The following is a 22579-nucleotide window of genomic DNA, read 5'->3' as shown; positions in this document are numbered from 1 at the left end:
CTTGAAACTTGGGTGATGAGAATCTTTCCTTATTTGGTAAATTTAGACATTACCACAAATGAAAGAATCAATTTCATATTTCCACTCTTGCTTTTAATGGAATCATATAAGCAACAATTTTTCCTCAAATGCCATTGTAAGGATATTTTAAAATAAATAAAATCAAAAATTTTCTTTTATTTTAAAACTTTGCGGAAAAACTATCCTTACAATCCATATGAAAACTTGTTGTTATCTATTCCTAAGCAATATCTCATAACTCCTAAGAAGTAGCTCAAGAATCCGATCTTCAAACTATGCGATAGAAATCCATCTACGCCATCAGATTCAGGATATTCTTTCTTTAAGTTTCTTCACTTTTCTTTGATTCTTAAAACATCACTATGTGACCCAGTCACATCTTGTATCAAGAATCTCAGAATAGAAACTTAACAGAGTTAGATAGTGGAATTTACCTGAAGTAGAGTCAAACTTATTGACTTTAACATCCTTAGGTAAATTTTGGCAGCTTCGTGACCAATGCCCCTTCCTTTGGCAATATAAACATATGGACCCTTTGATAACGGTACACGGGACTATCACAGACTTAGCTTTTCTCTTTACCATTTGGTCAACCGAGTTGACTATGGCCTATCCCTTTCCATTGGGAAGAGAATGCTTTACTGGATATCCAATGTCATCATTGTCAATGTCCATAAAGTTTTGGAAGTTGATCTTAGAAAAGATCATTAAGGGTCTTGTCATAGTCTATTTCATAGGTGTTCCAAAAGAACTCACTATGTGACTTAGAAAGTGATTGAACCACCAACTTTCTCAAGACTTTGACACCCAACTCTCCCGGCTTGTCAATATATGACTACATCTCCAAGATGTGACCACACCTTGACCTTGCCTTGCCAATAGGGCTTGAGTGACCTTAAACTTTTCAAGAACTTATGGGTTAGGGAGAATAATTGGAGGAGGAGAAAGAAGTATGATATCCCTGGGACATCATCTTCATTAGGAAACCTTGTTTCAAGAGATTCGGAAGATCATAGGTGTCTGAACCAGACATCTTTTGGGAGATATTCAAGATAGTTGATTTAAAGTCCTTAATATGACACCCAATATGAAATATTAAGGCTAGGACCCAACAAACTATTTTATAACTTAGAAGAGGTATGCCGTAATCCAAGCTATAAAATATTTGAAGGTAGGTGAATGACGATTCACCAATTTCCACCAAGATAAACGAAATGTATTATTAGGTTTTAATTGGTTTTGAAACTCCTAGATCTTTGAGATTCATTGAACTGTTCAATGGCATGTTTCATTCTCGAGTGTGCCCTTCAGGTTTTGTGACTGGGATGCCGAGGATCACAAAACAAGTTGTGAAGTAACCATGCAAATCACTTGGTACCCTTAATAAATTACCCCTCAATCGATGTGCCGGTTAACCACACACGCTCCATCGATACTATGATAAATATTAAGTCACCCTTTACCTACCTTGTTAAGTCCAAGTTAGTGTGCCGGTTAACCACACACGCTCCACTAACGACTTAAACAAAGTGCAAAGTGTAATTTCATGGATTAGCACCTTATTCACATTTTTCCTAAGTAACTAAGATTGGGTATTATTAAGAGTTTAGTTACTTAGTATTATCATTAATACTTTTAATGAAGGGAGAATTCTAGTCCTGTCAAACCCGTTCGGCTAACGACCCTCCACCAGTCAAGCAAGCGGTGGGTGCGAGTGGACACCCATTAAGTTGCCATTTTATAGGCAACAACCTTATACCCACCTTATAGACCGACTTCGTGAATGAGGCGTACTAGCGGTAAGACTGACTTTACTCTTATACATATATATATTATTAACTTATAATATTATAAAGTATAAGGGTTGAATTTTAACTTTTAAAATTCTAAGGGCTAACTTGGAATTAAAGTATTCATACTTGAAAACTTTTTCAAATTCCAAAACTTGAGGGCAAGTTTTGAAACTATTCAAAACTAATTAATTCCATAACTTATGAGTTTAAAGTAGTTTTAATCCAAAAACTCTTCAAGTTCCATAACTTGAGGACAAGTTATGGAAGACTTTAAACTAATAAAAGAACTAACTTTTTCTTTATTTTATAACATATGGATTTAATTATGGTTACATATTTTTCTTTAATGAAGTGACTCTTGAACTTCCATAACTTGAGGACAAGTTATGGAGTCATAAAAAGTTATTCAATGACACAAGACTCTTCATTTTGTAACCATTGCCAACTATTATGAGTTTTATGAGTCTTTAATGTGACTCTTCATGTAACTTGAGGACAAGTTACACAAACACATTTTATACTCAACTCTTAGATTAAAATGGATTGAAAACAACTATTTCACTCAACATTTCTATTAATCTAAGCAACTCATAAGAACAAGATAATTCAAATCAAACTTTTTCATGTAATTAGTCTAAACCTTAAACTAATACAAAACATGAATCTATTGACAATTATCTCTTTGAAAATGGATTAGCATGAACATTACCACATCAAAAACAAGTTTATAAGTTCAAAAACAACTTAGGGTAATGTTCCTAGTCCATTTCTAGCCAAAAAACTCGAAAATATGATGTCTGGGGGTCCAACTCGTCGAGTGCATGAACCAACTCGGCGAGTTGGATCGAATTCATCACTTTTTAGGCATGGACTCGTCGAGTCTCCTGATGGACTCGCCGAGTCTGATGGCCAGACAGCACCAGATTCGTTTTTTCAGCTTCTATTGCAGGTATAACAAGAAAACAAGCCTAGGCTCTGATACCACTGTTGGGTTTTGAGCATTCTAACACTCCTAAGTGTACATGCAACCCTAAATACCTTGGATCTATGTTTTCTCTATTATACATGCAAATAAGAACTTCCAAGGTATTATCCTAATCTAGCATACAAAACAATAACTATAGCAAGATAGAATACATACCTCTTTGATGTAGAAAGTCTTCATGAAGCTTGAGTTCCTAGTGCCCCAACTGTGACACCTCAAATGGAATCACAATCATCAAAACACTTGGAATGACTTGAGAGAATTCTTACAACTCATGAAATCGGCTAGCCCTCTCTAGAATCATACTAGTCGCCGATTTTGGTCAAGAATAAGATGCTTATATAGTTAGGGTTACACCATGTAAACCCTAACTGACATGGCCTTTCATTTCCATGATCCATGGGTACAAATACACCATGGAGCATCCATGGACCATCCTATGGGTTTTAGCCCAACTTGATTATCCATGGAGCATTAGCCCACTATACAAGTATGGATGATTTACACAATCAGCCCATATATTTAATTAGTCTTCTTTTGATCACTTAATTAATCCTAGATTAATTCTTGATCAATACTAATTAAATAATCTTATTATTCTTATTATTAATATACTAGAACTTATAATATATTAATAACCATAAGTGTCTTATTTCTCTCATTATAGTCTATCCAAGTGCATGATGGTATGCAACCCAAATGGACCATGCCGGGTCGGGTCAAGTCTTACCAATTATAGTTATGGACTTAGACATTAATCCAACAGATACAACTGCCCTCCATTCGGGTCTTAGGCCATTTAAGAAAGTGACCTTCTGTTCGATGAGCTTTCGTTCAATGTCATGTTTGATCATGTTGCTGAGAAGATGATTGAATCAATCAAATGTTTGTGTAACAACCTCCTCTTGCATTTGCTTGAATTCTCCAAATTCAGAGAGAAGTAGGGTCTGAATTGAGTGCTCCAGATCTTCATCTATGGAGTATAGCTCTCGCAGCCGATCCCAGATTTCCTTTGCTATACCACAAGAACTTACTAATCGAAACGTGTCGGATTGAAGAGCGAATCGAATTAATCTGAATGCCTTAATGTTGCATTGGAACTTCTCCTTTTCGTCCTGAGCGATGTTTTTCACATCTTTTAATAGATCATTATACTCCTTTTGAGTTTTAATGATTCTTGAAGTGCTTGAATGAGCGAAAGCGCTAGATGTGATAGCTTCCCATATCAGATACCCATTATCTTCAAATCCAATAACGTAATCTTCAAAGTGGTGCGTCCACACTTCATAGTCTTGAGTGTAGAGGATTGGAATATTGGTGGTTGATCAGATGCTGTGAGAGATGTTGATGGGATTGGATTGAGAATCGTCCATGCTTGATCGCTTAGCCTGTTATAAGATCAGACTTTGTAATACGTAATATTAGGGAAAGATGAATAATTAATGAGATACGTCAATTATGGAGTGACGGCTCAATAAATATTAATGAATGCGGAATAAACCCTAATCACTTCTTTCACAGAAGAGATGTGTATGAATTACACAGTCTCCTGCTCTGATACCAATTGATGAGTTGAAAAACTCTTTGATCGATTAGATCTTAAACAGGTTGATCACAATAATTCAAACAAAAATATCAAACAAGAGAATGAATCAAAATATGTTGAATGATTCAATAGATTCACGCCTCAGCAGAGCTCGATAAAGAACTTTCGATGTAGAGGCTTTCTAGGGTTACAATCGATAAAAGATATATTTTGTGAATAATCGACTCTGAAAACTTACGTACAAAGATGCATGCAAGCATCTATAAATACTAAACCCTAATGATAAAATCACGGATGGACAGGCCCAATCCGGATACAAAATTTGGACTATGGACCGAGCCCAAGACGCAACACCTAATGGACCATACAAACATTTTATCAATCGGTTATTTCACGCTGAATTCAACATAGGGAAAATTGTATGTTATGTGTTATATGTGCAATGTGGTTTCCCATGTTATTATGATAATGGAACTATACGTTTGACCAGAAGTGAATGAGTAAACACAACTTTACTGGTATGTAGCCATTGACCGTGAAGTGAATGAGTAAGCATTCACTTTGGCATTGGCAGAAGGCTAAGGGGTCGTTTGATAATTACTAACCAAGCTAGTGTTGACTGAGTTAGAACTTCTGACTGAGTCCACATCTGACTGAAACCATGTTGTTTGATTATATCTTAGACTGGTTGTGATGAATGATGAAAAATGACTAGATTACCCCTTGGTGGAAAACGTTATATAACACCAAAAATAACAAAGAATTTTATTCTCAATTCTTGAAAACGTAATGAACTTTGATTGAACCAACTAATAATTAATAGAAAAAGAAATGAACTTTATGATACATACACATATGCAAAGAGAACATAATAAAAAAACATGAATTACTTGTTTCAATCAAATTACAAAATAATTTGGAACACCAACTTTGACTTTTAATTCAATACTTCATCATTTGAATCATCCTCGAATCATCTCCCTGAAAAAAAAAGTTTAAATTCAATAATAAAAATCATTGTAAGATGAATCACAACATATATTAATATTAAAAACTGCAAGACCATTTATACATTTATAAGGTTCTCCTGCTTCAAGTTTCAATTGGCACCACTTGAGAGATAGAGATTAACATATATATATATATATATATATATATATATATATATATATATATATATATATATATATATATATATACTATATATCACGAAATCTATGAATGTTTAATCTGTAGGTTCAAACAACATAACATATTGAAACAGGATAAAAGATTTATTTAATCATAATACCAAGATTTATTTAATCATCATACAAAATCTCTATATTTCCTTACATATGTTGTGATTTTGTGAATTTAAAATGAAAAAGAATGAACTTACAAGAAGGATTCAGAACATTAACCTTTCTTCAATCTCATTCATATACTTGTACATATCTTTATCGGCTGGAAATTCTAATATGTTCCATTAATGTGGCACTGGAAACAAAGCAACAATAAACAAGTGTCTCAAATGATCACACTATGTATAGAAATCGATGGAGATAGTAGGCAATACAAAAAACTCACCGCATAGCTGAAGACTAGAAGCAAACATATTCTACTTCTCTATCTTTCTCCCAATCGGTCGATCGATCGTTTCTCTCCAAAAAAATCGATTGAAGAAATCGTCTCTCTCATGCAAAAGTTAAAGGAAAAAAAAATCGATTAATGAAGAAATCCCTTACCTGCAAAAATTGAAGGAAGAAGAGAGTGCCGACGGAAGGATGTCGCAGGCTAGGAAGGGACGATGGAGGAAAAGAGCGTTGTGTCATTCATGATGGGGGACGTTCAAAGCTTCATGTAGAAATGGGGAAATTTCCCAATAAGTCTCTTTTCTACGAAGGACCGAATCAATCGATTTTAGAGGACCGGGTAAGAGTATTGGACCACGTCAGATGTTTTTAGGCCATCATCAAATGAGCTGACTGGACCGAGTCAGCCAAAAAAGCTGACCGGACCCTGTCAGTTCCATATCAAACAGGCCCTAAGTAGAGTTGAAAGCCTTTAAATGCAAGCCAATTGATAATTCATAAATCGTTTATTTTCTATGCCACTTGGGCTGAAGTGTTATTGATGTATATCAAGTTGAAAATTTTGTATCTCATTGATAGTAAATTTCTAAATGAAATCATTTTTTTTATGGAAAGCTTGTCACATGATTCACATATGCCTTTGTTCTTCTTTGTCCCTATTTGCTTCTATCATATTGATGTGTATATGGCATAACGTTATATTGTAACTGTTATTGAACTCACTAAACGTCTCCTGCTTATCCCTCTCAATGTTTAAACTATTGCAGGTGATAAGCATCCAATACGGTCATGTACAGGTTGAAGATGTAGAATAGATGTAAGGCCCGTGTTTTGGGGCTAAGCATTAGTACAACGATGAAATAGTCTAGTTCAACTACTTTAACTCTTTTTGAATTGATAAAGATGAAATATTTGAGTATTATATAAATTATGTGCATTTATGTGCTTATTACTTATTTATAAATATATAATAAATAAAGGATAAAAATAAGCGTCAAAATTAAAGTGTGTGATAAACCCGATATCTTTACATAAAGTTGAAGTGGTCGAAACAAGGATTCCGGATATATAAAGAACGCCGAAATCCAATTTATAACGAAGAAGTTATGACCCGTCGAAGTTTCACGGAAAGATCGGCACGACATCGGAGCGTAAAAAGTGAATTTACGATAGAACGATTTTTAGACTTAGCAATATAAACGAAAGTCGTAGAATATGTTAAACTGAGAGCGTCCATAAAAAGAACGCCCAAATATGACTTCATATGTGGAAGTTATGAATTTTCTAAGCTTTGGCGTAGTAGTGCACAGCCCAGAACTCGAATTTTAGATCGAGCGGTTTTTGGCCTGTGCGGCCTAAATGAGAATTGAATATCTCATTAATAGGAACTCAACGGTAAAAAGACAGAAGAAAACGGAGTCCGTATGTAGAAGTTATGAATTTTACGCAGACATTTAACAATATAATATCCTCATACAGTTAAATTTATGATCGGTCGAGAATTAGTCGACGGAGTCAAAATAAAAGTTGTAGATCTTATTTTTACCTAAGCGTGGAGATAAAGAACGTCGAACACGGTGCTCGTATGCGAATGTTATGAATTTTTGAAAATCGGCTGATTTACCCCTATGTGTGATGCGAAGTGTCAGCACCAGGCTGTGACTTGGTGCCAAAGCCAGTTCATGATGTGAATTTAAGGTTCACGATGTGAATTGACCCCAATCAGCCTATAAATAGACATGAAGGGCTGTCTAGTTATTCACACCTTTCAAGTCATCTCTCTGTCTCTCTAGAACCTCTCTCTAGCCTCTAAAACCCCCTACAGCCTAGGTAAACCCCCTAGCACCCGAAGCAAGCCCCGAGGCTCCCAAAGCCCCGAGAAAAAGATTCTTTTGGCTTGGAAACACTGCTCCAAGCGAAGCCTGGTTTTCTATAAAAACCCGCTGTAAGTGAGCTATGCCTACGCTATTTTTAATATAGCTTCTAATTAATTATAGTAACATTATTAGCGCCTTAAAATATTTATTTTGGCTATTATTATGAGATATATATGACTGTTGTTTAACGCTTATATAATAGTAATAATAGCTAGACTATTAATTAGTCTCGGTGAATATTAGACTAAACCGTAGTGGTAATAATATTTGGTTTTGTCGAACAAAGTTGTTTCAAGTAAACGAAGCGCTGTCAGACTACCGAGCCACCACCTTATCAGGTGAGTGCATAGTTACTTTCATCCGACACATAGATATGAAGTATTTAATATAAATTACATGTTATGTGTGCATATTGTCTGTATACTTGCTGTCTATGCTGGGTGAAAGATTTTTATACATGTTTTAAATGATTTAAACTGTATATGTATTTTATATCTACAAAAATGTTGGGGTAAAACATGGGTAGATGTAATAGATGATGTGTGATAAAATGATGAGAGACCTCGATGTTGTTGGTGATCCATTCATCTAGCGGAGTATAGATGACGACCGCGGACTCTTCTAGACAGTCTAGTGGAACGCTGGCAGGCTTGCAACCTGTAGGTGTTTGTGAACGATGTGTTCACCGGTGTACTCCATCCCCCTCATGGTTGCCTTAAGGACATTTATTGCTAAGCAATCCCCTTAGCAATAGTGTCCATCCCGATGATAATGCTTAGGCTAGGTCCCTTATGAAGGGTGTTTAGGGATGTAAAGTGAGGATAACGTGAACGGGTAATTGGGTTATTGTTGGTTGATGAAATTAAATAACTTATTTATTGTGGGTTGAAAACCCTATGTGTTCGCTAGGCTCCCAAGCCTGACCCGCTCATTTTCATGTATTACAGGTAGTGGCGTTCGAGCATAGATGTGATATTTTGGATGAGGGATTACAGATATAGGCCTGTAGATATGAAATAATATAGTGAGGCTTATATTGTACTGTTTATGCTTTTGATTTGTATCGAACATGACATCCCGAGTCTTTTTAGTGAAATACATTTCTACGGAGATGCTTTGATAAATCTTTATCATATTTTTATTTTGGGAACAAATTCCGCAACACTTTTATGTAAAATGTTACTTTTATTTTCAAAGAAGCATAAACAAAATCGGTCTTTTTTGGCCATGAAAATGGGGATGTCACAGTTGGTATCAGCGCATTAATTTAAGCGAACTAGGAATTTCTAGGATTTCTAGATTTAAACTTAGAATGCTAAGCGATGATTGTGAGATGTTTGCACTAGCTTATTTCAGGAATTATGCCTAAAATGATTTTATGTGCTAAATGCTTTGTGCCTGATATGTTGTTATTTATTCGGATCTATGGTCTGCTGCTGACCGGATCTAGAAACCTTATATGTTTAGGATTCTAAACATACGACTACGATATTAAAACTAACATGTAAATGTTTTGGAGTGATAAGTACGATTTAAACGTCAACCCTAAATAAAGATCTAAATTCACCTTATTTGGTGTATAGATGAAGATGGGAAGGACCCGTAGCAGACGCGTAAACACAAATGGAAATAGGAACCAACCCCCTTAACCTCCAGTGATACAACATATACCTGTTGTTGTAAAAGTTGCACATGAGCCAATGACGATGGTCGGAGTGCAAGCGATGATCCAGATGATGTTGGTTCGCCAAATGGAAGAAACAAGGCGTTTACTTCAACAGAACTGAGAAGAACTTACAGTACCAATTGAACAGCCCGAGCTGAATGATGGGCAGTCAGAAGGAGGAAACTACAGTGGGACTGTTGGTCAAGCCAACCCACCGATAGTTGGGCAAAACCACCAGGATGGATGAAATGAAGGACGTGGATGCAAATACAAGGATTTCATGGCATCCAAACCACCATGTCTATCTGGAAGCCCGACGCCATTGGAAGTCAAGAACTGGATCTCAGAGATGGAGACGATGTTTGAGAGTTGCGAGTGTAACAACATGCAGAAGACCGCTCTCGCGGCTCATCTGTTAAAATCTGGAGTACTAAGCTGGTGGAAGCTACTAGCTGATTCAATGCCCAAAGGAGAAGCAATCAAGATGTCGTGGGAGGAGTTTCTGGTGCAGTTGAAGATGCAATACTGCTCTGAGCAGGATCTTCTGGAGACCAGTTATCAGTTCCAGAATCTGAAAAAGGGAAGAATGAGCGTTACTAAATACGCTGCAAGCTTTACAGAGAAAATGAAACGTGTTCCTCACCTCGACCCAATTGAACTCTTCAAGATTAACAAGTTTGCTCCGGATTACCAGTGACTTCGGTCCAATGGTCAAGCAAACAACCATTCTGAAAGCCGCCATCTGGGCTGATCAGAATGCGGAGACCCAGATATGAGAGAAGGGTCCGGAGAGAGCGGAGGTGGGAGAGAAAAGGAAATTTGATGGGTCATTGAAATTTGAAGCCAAATGGTACGACAAGTGCAAGAAGAAGCACCAGGGGAAATGTGAAAGAGAAGTCACTTGTTTCAAATTTGGAAAACCTAGGCACTATGGCAACGAGTGCACATTTACTAAGTAGGTTTGTTATGAGTGCAACGAGGAGGGGCACATATCGAGGGATTGCCTGAAGAAGAAAGAGGCAGGAAGACCCAACATTCCACTGAAGTCGAAGGCAAGAACCTTCCAGATGACGCTCGATGCTATGAAGGAGGTAGCAGATGTCGCTTTAGGTACCTTTCTTGTAAATCATTTTCCTACCAATATATTGTTTGATTCCGGAGCAAACTACTCCTTTGTGTCACATAAGTTTTATGGGAACTAGCATTGCCTGTAGAAAAACTTGATAATGCCCTGATTGTAGATGTTGTCAGTGGCAAGCTCGTACGTGTTACTGATAGTATTAGGAACATCATCATCGACCTAAACGGAAACGAATTCCATGAGGAGCTATTACCCATAGAGTTAAACGGTTTTCAACATCGTTTTGGGAATGGATTGACTTAGCGCCAATGATGCTGAGATTGTTTGTAGGAAAAAGATAGTAAGGGTGAACCCACCCGGAAAAGATTCATTTATGGTGTACAGGGACAAACGCAGAGTGAATTTTGGAATCATCTCGCTGATGCAATTCAGAAAATGTTTGTCCAAGGGATGTGCATCATATTTGGCGTTTGTTATCGATGTTAAGAAGGAAAAGAAGGAGGTGCAGAACATACCGGTCGTGTGTGATTATCCAGAAGTCTTTCCCAAAGATCTTCCCGGATTGCCACCTGATAGACAAGTAGAGTTCCGGATACACTTGTTACCAGGGACGGCATCAATACCAAAAGCACCGTACCGATTAGCACCAACATAGATGAAGGAGCTCGTGACGTAACTTCATGAGTTGTTGGACAACAGTTTCATTCGAGCTAGTTCATCACCCTGGGGAGCTCCGATGTTATTCGTGCAAATGGATGGAAGCATGAGAATGTGTATAGACTACCAAGAGCTGAACAAGGCAACGGTAAAGAACAAGTATCCTTTGCCAAGGATTTATGACCTATTCGATCAGCTGCAAGGTTGGTGCTATTTCTCAAAGATAGATCTCATGTCAACATATCATTAGTTAAAGGTAAGAGAGTAGGATATTGAGAAGACTGCATTCAGAACAAGATATGGACACTACGAGTTCTTGGTTATATCATTCGGACTAACCAATGCTCCAGCAGCGTTCATGGATTTGATGAACAAGGTTTGTAAACCATTTCTAGAAAAATTTGTGATAGTGTTCATAGATGACATTCTCATCTACTCGAAAAGCCAGGAGGAGCATGGCCAACATCTACGAGAAGTGTTGGAAGTCTTGAAGAAAGAGAAGTTGTATGAAAAGTTCTCCAAGTGTGATTTTTGGATCCGAGAAATCCAATTCATGGGTCATGTGGTTGACCAAGAAGGGATACTGGTTGACCCAGCAAAAATCAGAGCGGTGATGAAGTGGGAACGACCGAAGAGTCCCACGGAGATTCAAATCTTTCTAGGATTAGCTGGATATTACCGATGATTTATTCAAGGCTTTTATTCGATAACTGCTCCATTAACAGCTTTGACCCACAAAGGAGCTACTTATACATGGAGTGACAAGCACGAAGAAGCATTTGAGAAGCTGAAGAAGAAGTTTTGTTAAGCACTAATTCTTTCTCTACCCGATGGAGTTGAAGACTTCACAGTGTATAGAGATGCGTCAGGAGTCGGGCTGGGTTGTGTTCTGACCCAAAGAGAATATGTGATAGAATTTGCAACTCGACAATTGAAGGTGCATGAAAAGAACTACCCCACTCATGATCTGGAGTTGGCAACGGTAGTTTTTACCGTAAAGATATGGAGGCATTAGCTCTATGGCACGAGGTGCATGCTTTTCACTGATCATAAGAGTCTTGAGTATCTCTTTAATCAGAAGGAATTGAACATGAGACAACGACGCTAGCTAGAGTTACTCAAGGACTACAACTGTGAAATACTTTTGATGGGTTTTGAGCATTCTAACACTCTTATGGTGTACATGGAACCCTAGAAACCTTGGATCTATGTTTGACTAACATACATGCAAATAATTATCTTTCCAAGGTTGTTATCTGTCACACCCCAAAACCACGAACGGCGGAAACGTTAAGGGGTGGAGGATGTCATGTACAGTATCACAACAGTGTAATATAATAAACAAGCAACAACATCGTCCATTGCATTATAAGTAAAGTTTTAATACAAGTGTGTTCTTTATGTTGTAGTAAGACACCAAAAATATACAATCAAAATAAAAGAACGAAACTTGTCTGCTCCATTTTCTCAAAATCTGGCCTCCGTACCTGTCTACTGGTGACCTGAGAATAGAAGTTATTTTGAAAGCGAGTATCAGCTTTAAAGCTGGTGAATTCATATGTATATAAATGTCATTGCCTTGTTTGTGAAAATCTGTTATGAAGGCCATGTAAATCGTTAAATGAAAATGTTGAGGTAAGTATGAAATCCTTAGAAAAACCCTTATTTTCTATAAGTATCAAATGTAGTCTTCTACCAAGACCCGAATGTTCTGTACGTATGAAGTGTAGTCTTCTACCAAGACCCGAATGTTTTGTAAGTATGAAGTGTAGTCTTCTACCAAGACCCGAATGTTCTGTTTGTAAAATGATAGTTTTTCCTTTGCGTTGACTAGTACTAAAAGTGCTTAGTCTAAGTCATCGTTTATGTGAATGTGTCACAAAATAAAGTAAACAGGAAAAATATAATATTGTAAGTGTTGTTACTGGGTACTAGGACCAACACAACATCGCATTAAGCGAAATGTATAACCTAATGAACATCCGAAGATTGTCCAATTGTCCTCTGTAGCAGCGGCAGGTGGGTGGAAGGGTTAGTCCCAAATCGATTTCCTAATATAAGTAGTAACCTTAGACCTCCGAAGATGGTCATCGACCACTGGTGCTAAACAGTGGGGTTCGGAATGGTAAGTCCCGTCTAGTTATTCCCATTGAACCGGGATAAGAAAGACAATTTACACCGTAAGTACTACTAAATCATCCTCATAGTCCTAAGTACAAGTATCCAGGTAAGTGAATACAGGATAATGCACCTATGTAAAAGTGTTCCTATATGGTATACATGTATGTGTGTCCATGCAACGGGTAAGTATATGTAAACATATTCATGTATCAAGTAAACATCTGTAAGTACTCATGTATCAGGTAATGTACTAGTATAGACTCATGAATGAACTGACTCTTGTGTGACTCCTTGTAATACAAGTAATGTTTGATATCTTCCCATTATCCCTATGATAATCTACTGTAATATAACTAATTGATCATGTAAGTTTAGACACTCTTACTACTCACGGGTGTGAGAAACTAAATGAAAGATGCAAACTATAACATCAATACATATATAAGAATATAAGTGTATATGCATAGTTTAGTTCGAGAATGTGAAATGGTTCTGTAAAACATCTTATGGGTTTTGAACAATAACTAACAATGACTTGATGTCATTTGAATAAACATTTCAAAGGTTAAACATTTGGTAACAATGTGCTTTTAAGATGTAAAACCATTTCATGCATCACATTTTGTAGCATGTGAAATCTGTTAAAATGACAAACACAGTTATAAAATACATATTGAAGATTTAATAACATGTTTGTTTCTACTTGTATTCCCCCCCATTAAAGCATTTAAAATCATTTAAAACATTGATTAGGGGTATGAACTCACCTGTAGTTGGTGATTGGAATGAACTAAACGGTATAGGATGGCTAGGTGTCAAGCGAGGACTTGTGCACACACTACGATCCTAATGAACATATAATCACACATATATGCACTCAATTAGACTCAAAAGACTAATTGATAATGTTTAAAACATCCTAGACATAGTTAACACTTTAGATAAGTGTTTTAAGTCGTAAGGACTTCATCTAAGCTATTGTGGGACAGGGTACTTGTGTTTAGGGTTTCCAAACGACCCTATATGAGAATTTACTCTCCATAAACCATCACACATGGAGTTTACGGTTGAAAACTCTTGAGTTTACGGTCGTAAACTCCCAAACATGTGTGTTTGGTGTGTTTTGAAGTCCCAAATGCTTCCTAGAATTATTCTAACTTAGTGGCTATGTCCTTGGAAGGGTTTAAGGTCTAGAAGTACTCCAATTAGGAGTTTACGGCCTCAAGGACATTTCCCCTTGGAGTTTACGGCCGTAAACTCCCTTGGGGTGTTGTTCTTGTTGTTTTTCAAGTCTCTTGCATTTGTGGGATATGTTCTAGACTCTTATTCCTAGTTTTTAGGAGTTTACGGCCCAAGAACCATGTCTTGGCCGTAAACCCACTTGGTTAAGTGATTTTGCTGTGGCTTGGTCCTTCCATTAAGTGGGTACAATTTCTTGTAAAGGTCTAGGGCTTTAGGTGTCATGAAAACACCCTTTATGTCCATTTATATGGAGTTTACGGCATAAGCTTAACTTGGGCCGTAAACTCACTTTTGTTTGAGTCATTTGATGTGTTTAAGACCTTATACCACTTGGGAAAATAGTCTAGATGCAAGCCTTAAAGTCCTTAAGTCCTCAAATCACCATTTTGGGTTAGAATATGGAGTTTACGTCCTAGGAGAGTTTTGGGCCGTAAACTCCCAATCTTGGGTGGATTTGTGTATGTTTTCATGTCCCTAACATGCATACCTAATGACCTAAGGCTTTATCTTGGCACAAGTGTCGGTTTTGGCTTTGTTTCGAGAGTTTACCGCCCAAGAACACCTTGGGGAGTAAACTCCTAGATATAATAATTTAGCCAACTAAATCATGTGATAAGCATCTGATATGTATTCTAACACTACTAGAAAGAGTTACTCACAATCTGGGATAAAAACCCGAAGATCCGTCAGAGAGAAAATTGCTTTTCTCTAGTTGGAATTGTGAATAATGAATTAATTTAATTCAGAAAGCTATTTATAGTCCTGAAATATTTTGACATAAAATATTTTTATTCTCGAACTTGGACTGTAACATTATGAAACTTGAAATGTCCAAATTTCACAAACCCAGGAGCATCCACTCTCCTGATATCTCCTAAAGTGTAAACCCTAATGTACACAAACTTGTTCGGAAAAGTCTGAAAATCACTGAAATTGGATTGGCTTCTATTGATAGATATTGTTCGTACAAATGGAAATTTCGGGTTGTCACATCATCCCCCCGTTGGAAGGAATTTCGTCCCGACATTAGAATGTAAGCAAATAAGAAATTACAAATAACTAAGCAAAAAGGTGAGGGTATTTCAGTTTCATCTGATCCTCACGTTCCCAAGTGAATTCCGGTCCACGCTTTGCGTTCCAGCGCACCTTCACTATCGGGATACGACTTTGCTTTGTCTGCATGACCTATCGGTCCATGATCTGTACTGGTTCCTCCACGAAGTTGAGGCTCTCGTTGATCTCGATCTCGTCAAGTGGAATGACAAAAGTCTCGTCAGATAGCCACTTTTTCAAGTTTGACACATGGAAGGTAGGATGTACTTTACTGAGTTCTTTCGGTAGATTCAGCTTGTAAGCCACAGGGCCGATTCTTGCGAGAATCTCGAAAGGCCCTATGTATCTTGGATTGAGCTTCCCACGCTTTCCAAAGCGTATCAAGCCCTTCCAGGGTGAGACTTTTAGTAGGACTCGGTCGCCCACCTGGAACTCCAATGGTTTCCTACGCTTGTTGGCATAGCTTTTCTGTCGGTCTCTAGAGGCTTTTAATCGTTCACGAATTTGAACGATCTTCTCTGTCGTTTCCCGAATGATCTCCGGACCCGTGAGAGTGTTTTCGGGAACTCGTCCCTTAGCTAACTGGGTATCACCCACTTCAGCCCAGCACAGAGGGGATCTGCACTTCCGGCCATAGAGGGCCTCGAATGGAGCTGCCTTTGTGCTCGTGTGATAACTGTTGTTGTAGGAGAATTCGACAAGGGGTAAATGAGTATCCCAAGCTTTTCCAAAGTCAATCACATAGGCATGCAACATATCTTCTAGGGTTTGGATAGTCCTCTCACTTTGCCCGTCGGTCTGTGGATGGTAGGCTGTACTCATGTCCAGCCTAATTCCTAGGGAATTTTGTAATGACTGCCAGAACCTCGAAGTGAATCTACTATCTCGGTCTGAGATGATAGATAAAGGAACACCGTGCAGCCTTACAATCTCTCTAATGTAAGTTCTAGTAAGTTTCTCCATCTTGTCTGTTTCTTTGATCGGTAGGACGTGTGCAGACTTGGTCAGTCTATCGATGATGACCCATATGGAATCAAGTCCACCCGTCGTCGTGGGCAACTTGGTTATGAAATCCATAGTGATCCGCTCCCACTTCCATTCTGGTATCTCCGGTTGTTGTAGAAGACCGGAGGGTTTCTGGTATTCGACCTTGACCTTTGCGCAAGTAAGGCATTTACTCACGAAGGTAGCAATATCTGCTTTCATGTTAGGCCACCAGTATAACTTTTTAAGATCCAGATACATCTTATCTGAACCCGGGTGGACGGAATAACGAGTGTTGTGAGCTTCGGTCATGACCAAGTCTCTGAAGCCACCGTGTTTCGGTGTCCAGATCCGATCCATGAGGTATAAGGCTCCGCCACCCTTGACTTCCAAGTTCTTATCCATTCCTCTAAGGGATTCACCAGCCACGTTTTCAGGTTTCAAAGCGTCGAGCTGAGCCTCCTTTATTTGCGTGGACAAGTGTGAATGGATAGTTAGAGTCCAAGATTTGACTCTACGACCAGTATATTCTTTCTAACTTAGGGCGTCGGCTACTACATTGGCTTTACCCGGATGATAACGAATTTCGCAGTCGTAATCACTAAGTAGGTCGACCCACCGTCGTTGTCTCATGTTGAGCTCTTTGTAGTCGAAAATGTGTTGCAGACTCTTATGGTCTGTAAAGATCGTGCTTTTGGTACCGTATAGGTAATGTTGCCAGATCTTCAGAGCAAACACAACTGCTCCTAGTTCAAGATCGTGGGTTGTGTAGTTAACCTCATATGTCTTCAGCTGTCTCAAGGCATAGGCGATGACTTTACCTCGCTGCATTAGAACACATCCGAGTCCTTGATTGGATGCATCGCAATAGACAATGAAGTCTTCTATTCCTTCGGGAAGGGATAATATCGGGGCGGTGCACAAGGCTCATTTGAGCGTTTGGAACGCTCTTTCCTGTTTCTCTTCCCAATCAAAGGCCACGCCTTTCTGGGTCAGGGAGATAAGAGGTTTCGCTATGCTGGAGAAGTTCTAAATGAACCTGCGATAGTAGCCAGCGAGACCTAGAAATTGACGAATTTCGGTAGGTGTCTTTGGTCCTGACCAGTTCTCAATGGCTTTGATCTTGGAGGGGTCCACGTGTATACCTTCTTCGCTAACCACATGACGCAAAAATTCGACTCACTGAATCCAAAATTCGCACTTGGAGAACTTCGCGTAGAGCTTCTCCGATCGCAATGTTTCTAAGATTTTACGGAGATGTTGACTGTGTTCCTCCTTACTTCGAGAGTAGATGAGTATGTCATCAATGAAGACGATGACGAACTATTCCAAGTAAGGACGACACACCCTATTCATCAGATCCATGAATATTGCGGGCGCGTTAGTTAATCCGAATGGCATCACTACAAACTCGTAGTGCCCATAACGAGTTCAGAAGGCTGTCTTGGGAACATCCTCCTCTAACAATCGTAGTTGGTGATATCCGGATCGCAGATCTATCTTCGAGAAGTAGTTGGCTCCTTGAAGTTGATAAAACAAATCGTCAATGCGGGCAAGGGATAACGATTTTTAATGGTAAGTTTGTTGAGTTCTCTATGGTCGATGCACATGCGAAACGATCCATCTTTTTTCTTGACGAACAAGACCGGCGCTCCCCATGGCGAGAAGCTTGGTCGAATGAATCCCTTCTTGAGAAGTTAGTTAAGTTGACTGGAAAGTTCCTGCATTTCAGCCGGTGCCAGATGATAAGGAGATTTGGCTACGGGGGTAGCCCCTGGCACTAAGTCGATTCTGAACTCGACTTGGCGTTGTGGTGGTAAACCGGGAAGTTCTTCTGGGAATATGTCGGGAAAGTTGCGTACTTCTGGGATTTTCTGGATGTCCTTTAGTTCTTGACTGGTATCGACGACGTGTGCGAGAAATGCATGGTACTCCTTCCGCAAGCACTTCTGTGCTTGAATGCACGAAATGATGCGAAGGCTCGTACTAGGTTTGTCGTCGTAGATAATTAAAGTTTCATTGTTAGGATGGTTAAGACGAACTGCTTTTTCGATGCACATAATGTTGGCACGAAGAAGACTCAACCAATCCATACCGATGATAACGTCGAAACATTTAATTGGGACTGGCATGAGTTCTATCTTGAAAGTATGGCTATCTAAAGTTAAGGTACCACCTACGTATATGCAGTTTGTACTCTCTGTTTTCCCGTTAGCCATTTCTACTGTGAATGAACTATCTAATGCACATTGTTTTTGTTTAAGCAGGTGTGCAAATTTGTGACTTACAAAACTTTTCTCGGCTCCACTATCGAAAAGTATGCAAGCATAAGAGTTATCGAGGAGGAATGTACCAGTAACTATCATAGGATCAGCTACTGCTTCCTCGTGGCCTAGGGCCATAACTCTTCCCACTCCTCCAGCCATCCCTGCTTTAGGGAAGTTCCTTTTGTAGTGGCCCACCTTGCCACATCCGTAGCAGGCTTGGCCCATACCGGTGTTAGGAATCTGGGCAGCTTGAGCTGTTGGAGTTTTATAGAAGCGGACGGTGTGTCCCTTCTTGTTGCAGTTAGAGCACTGCATCTCCCTGCAAGGTCCGTGGTGATGGAAGTTGCACTTGGTGCACTTCGGGAGGGTTCCAGCATATGCTCTTGTTGGTAAGAGGTTCGCAAGGGCAACAGGAGTAACTGTGGCAGCATTGATCGCCACTAGTTGTTGCTTATTGGAGGATCCTCGCGGAGCCCCACTTTTCCTTTTATTCCACCCCTTCTTGTGGTAGTCGGGGTTGGTCTTCTGTGGTACAGGTGTAGGGATTGTTGTGTTCTGAGGTTTTCGGTGATCGATGAGGGATTGTGCTAGTTCCTTGGCGCTATCAAAGGTAATAGGCCTGGAAGCGATCACACTTGACTGGATCTGGGGCGACAGTCCCCAGATATATCTCTCGATCTTTTTGCTCTGGAGAGCAACCATGTCGGGGCATAAGTTTGCCAAATCACAAAACCTATTTGTGTAGGTAGTGATGTCGGATCCAACCATTTGTAGACCCCAGAATTCTTGCTCGAGCTATTGTATTTCACCTCGAGGACGGTATTCCTTCATCAGCATTTCTTTCAACTTTTCCCAGCCGATGGAATACGCCACCACCAAAGTTAGATAGTTAACATGGTTGTTCCACCATGTTAGTGCTCGGTCAGAGAAGGTACAAGTTGCAAACTTGACCTTGCTGCCCTCCTGACAAGCACAGATTTCAAAGACGGATTCCATCTTTTCAATCCATTGTCTCAACACCATAACACCCCCAGTTCCATTGAAGCTGCGGGGTTTGGCGTTAGTAAAGTCCTTGTAGGTGCATTCCCGAGAGTGTCCATGGCTTTCGCCGTGGTTCGAGGGTGGTGCACCTGTTCCTGATCCACTAGGGGCAGGAGCGTTGATTGCTGACACAGCAGCTACAACTGCTGCTGTGAAAGCTTCTTGGAACATAGTGGCATCAAAAGGATCTGGTGTTTGAAGAGGTACAGGTGGTGGTGGAGGTGGTGGTATTGGTGCTTCGTTGTTTGGGTTCTTCCTTGGATTCCTGCGTGGCGGCATCTTTAACTATACGTTTAAAAGATGACGACATGGATAAGAATAAATGATAAATGAATGTGTCTCATGGACTAAATCACCATAGTCCAACAACAGAAAGAATAGCATGACTAAATGAAGAAGATAGCATTTGGATAATAATTTCCATAAGATTAGATATCTGTCAATAATACTGGAATTACAGATGTAACAAGTTCGGGAAAAATGGCCTAGAAGTAGGCCTTACATCAACCAAGATGGAAAATTTTGACAGAATTAAGATTAGATAAAGACCTAACAGGTCTAAGATTTATACAGACAGGAAATTAAACCAAAGTTTTACATCAACTAGGTTATATTCAAAAGATGAGATGACGATATTCTATCGGCGACGAGAACTACTAGCATGAGTCCTCGATCCCGACAGTAGACGTTCGATGTCCCTTATACGCCTGTCCGACCTTGCTTGTTGAACTCGAAATTCTCTAACTTCAGCTCGGGTTTTAGCAAGTTCCCTTTGCAGATTTGCATTACGGACCAGAGTCCTTTCATGAGCAGACTCTAGTTGGCGAATGTGGATAGTGCGAACACCAGAGTTGGCGTCAACTTCCAAGACTTGATTGTTAGTCGCCTGAGCCATTATCGTGTTCCGAGAAATCCTACGCACCATGATTGGTAGGACTCTGTTAGCAGAACCTCCTTCAGTGAGGTTGTAGAAACTTCGGTCGCCATTGTAGGGAATGGGCTGACCTTGTTCCTGACTCCATTCAGTCAAGTTAATGGCCCACAAGGCTGTGGGTCCTTGAAACACAGGGCGAGGGTTCAGGTTTGGGTTTTGAGCAGCTGGGGGTAGGTTGTTGACTTCTGGCTCCGAGTCAGAACTATCGGAAAAGCCCTCAGCATGGTGATCATCCAAAGGGATTGGGTGATCATCTTCTGGCTCTGCCTCTAGCCAGCCAGCATTGCCTTGGTTCGGGAAGTACGGATCGCCATGGTGAAATCCAGCCATTTTAATCTACGCGAGAAAAAGGATATAAGAAATAACTAAGATAATTACAGTAAGACCAAATACCCCTATGGTATCTCTTTATGGTTGTGTTGGTAAGTTTTTTTTTAGACTTGTTGCCATATCACAACCATTCTTGGGCATATTCTAATCACTCCTCGGACCAACATATTTGATCAAGCTATGCCATCCCCAAGACCGACTATATATCCCCAGGCTTACTTGTGATATCCAACAATCGTAATACTTTTGTTCTTGTTGTTGTGACACTGATTTTAGCATGAATGCAGGCACGTATACTTTGTTAAATATTTTTTTATTTAAAAGTATAACTCTGAGACAGAGTGTTTTAATCCCGATGTATTTATAGTTAGTATATCTTTTATGGGTTGATATACTATATTCACTATAAACAATGCTCTGATACCAATCTGTCACACCCCAAAACCACGAACGGCGGAAACGTTCAAGGGTGGAGGACGTCATGTACAGTATCACAACAGTGTAATATAATAAACAAGCAACAACATCATCCATTGCATTATAAGTAAAGTTTTAATACAAGTGTGTTCTTTATGTTGTAGTAAGACAACAAAAATATACAATCAAAATAAAAGAACGAAACTTGTCTGCTCCGTCTTCTCAAAATCTGGCCTCCGTACCTGTCTACTGGTGACCTGAGAATAGAAGTTATTTTGAAAGCGAGTATCAGCTTTAAAGCTGGTGAATTCATAAGTATATAAATGTCATTGGCTTGTTTGTGAAAATCTGTTATGAAGGCCATGTAAATCGTTAAATGAAAATGTTGAGGTAAGTATGAAATCCCTAGAAAAACCCTTATTTTCTATAAGTATGAAATGTAGTCTTCTACCAAGACCCGAATGTTCTGTACGTATGAAGTGTAGTCTTCTACCAAGACCCGAATGTTTTGTAAGTATGAAGTGTAGTCTTCTACCAAGACCCGAATGTTCTGTTTGTAAAATGATAGTTTTTCCTTTGCGTTGACTAGTACTAAAAGTGCTTAGTCTAAGTCATCGTTTATGTGAATGTGTCACAAAATAAAGTAAACAGGAAAAATATAATATTGTAAGTGTTGTCACTGGGTACTAGGACCAACACAACATCGCATTAAGCGAAATGTATAACCTAATGAACATCCGAAGATTGTCCAATTGTCCTCTGTAGCAGCGGCAGGTGGGTGGAAGGGTTAGTCCCAAATCGATTTCCTAATATAAGTAGTAACCTTAGACCTCCGAAGATGGTCATCGACCACTGGTGCTAAACAGTGGGGTTCGGAATGGTAAGTCCCGTCTAGTTATTCCCATTGAACCGGGATAAGAAAGACAATTTACACCGTAAGTACTACTAAATCATCCTCATAGTCCTAAGTACAAGTATCCAGGTAAGTGA

This window comes from Lactuca serriola, chromosome 3 (assembly GCF_051521515.1).
Source record: "Lactuca serriola cultivar US96UC23 chromosome 3, Lser_US96UC23_V15, whole genome shotgun sequence".
In the NCBI taxonomy this organism is placed as follows: domain Eukaryota; kingdom Viridiplantae; phylum Streptophyta; class Magnoliopsida; order Asterales; family Asteraceae; genus Lactuca; species Lactuca serriola.
Note: the sequence above shows the minus strand (reverse complement) of the source record.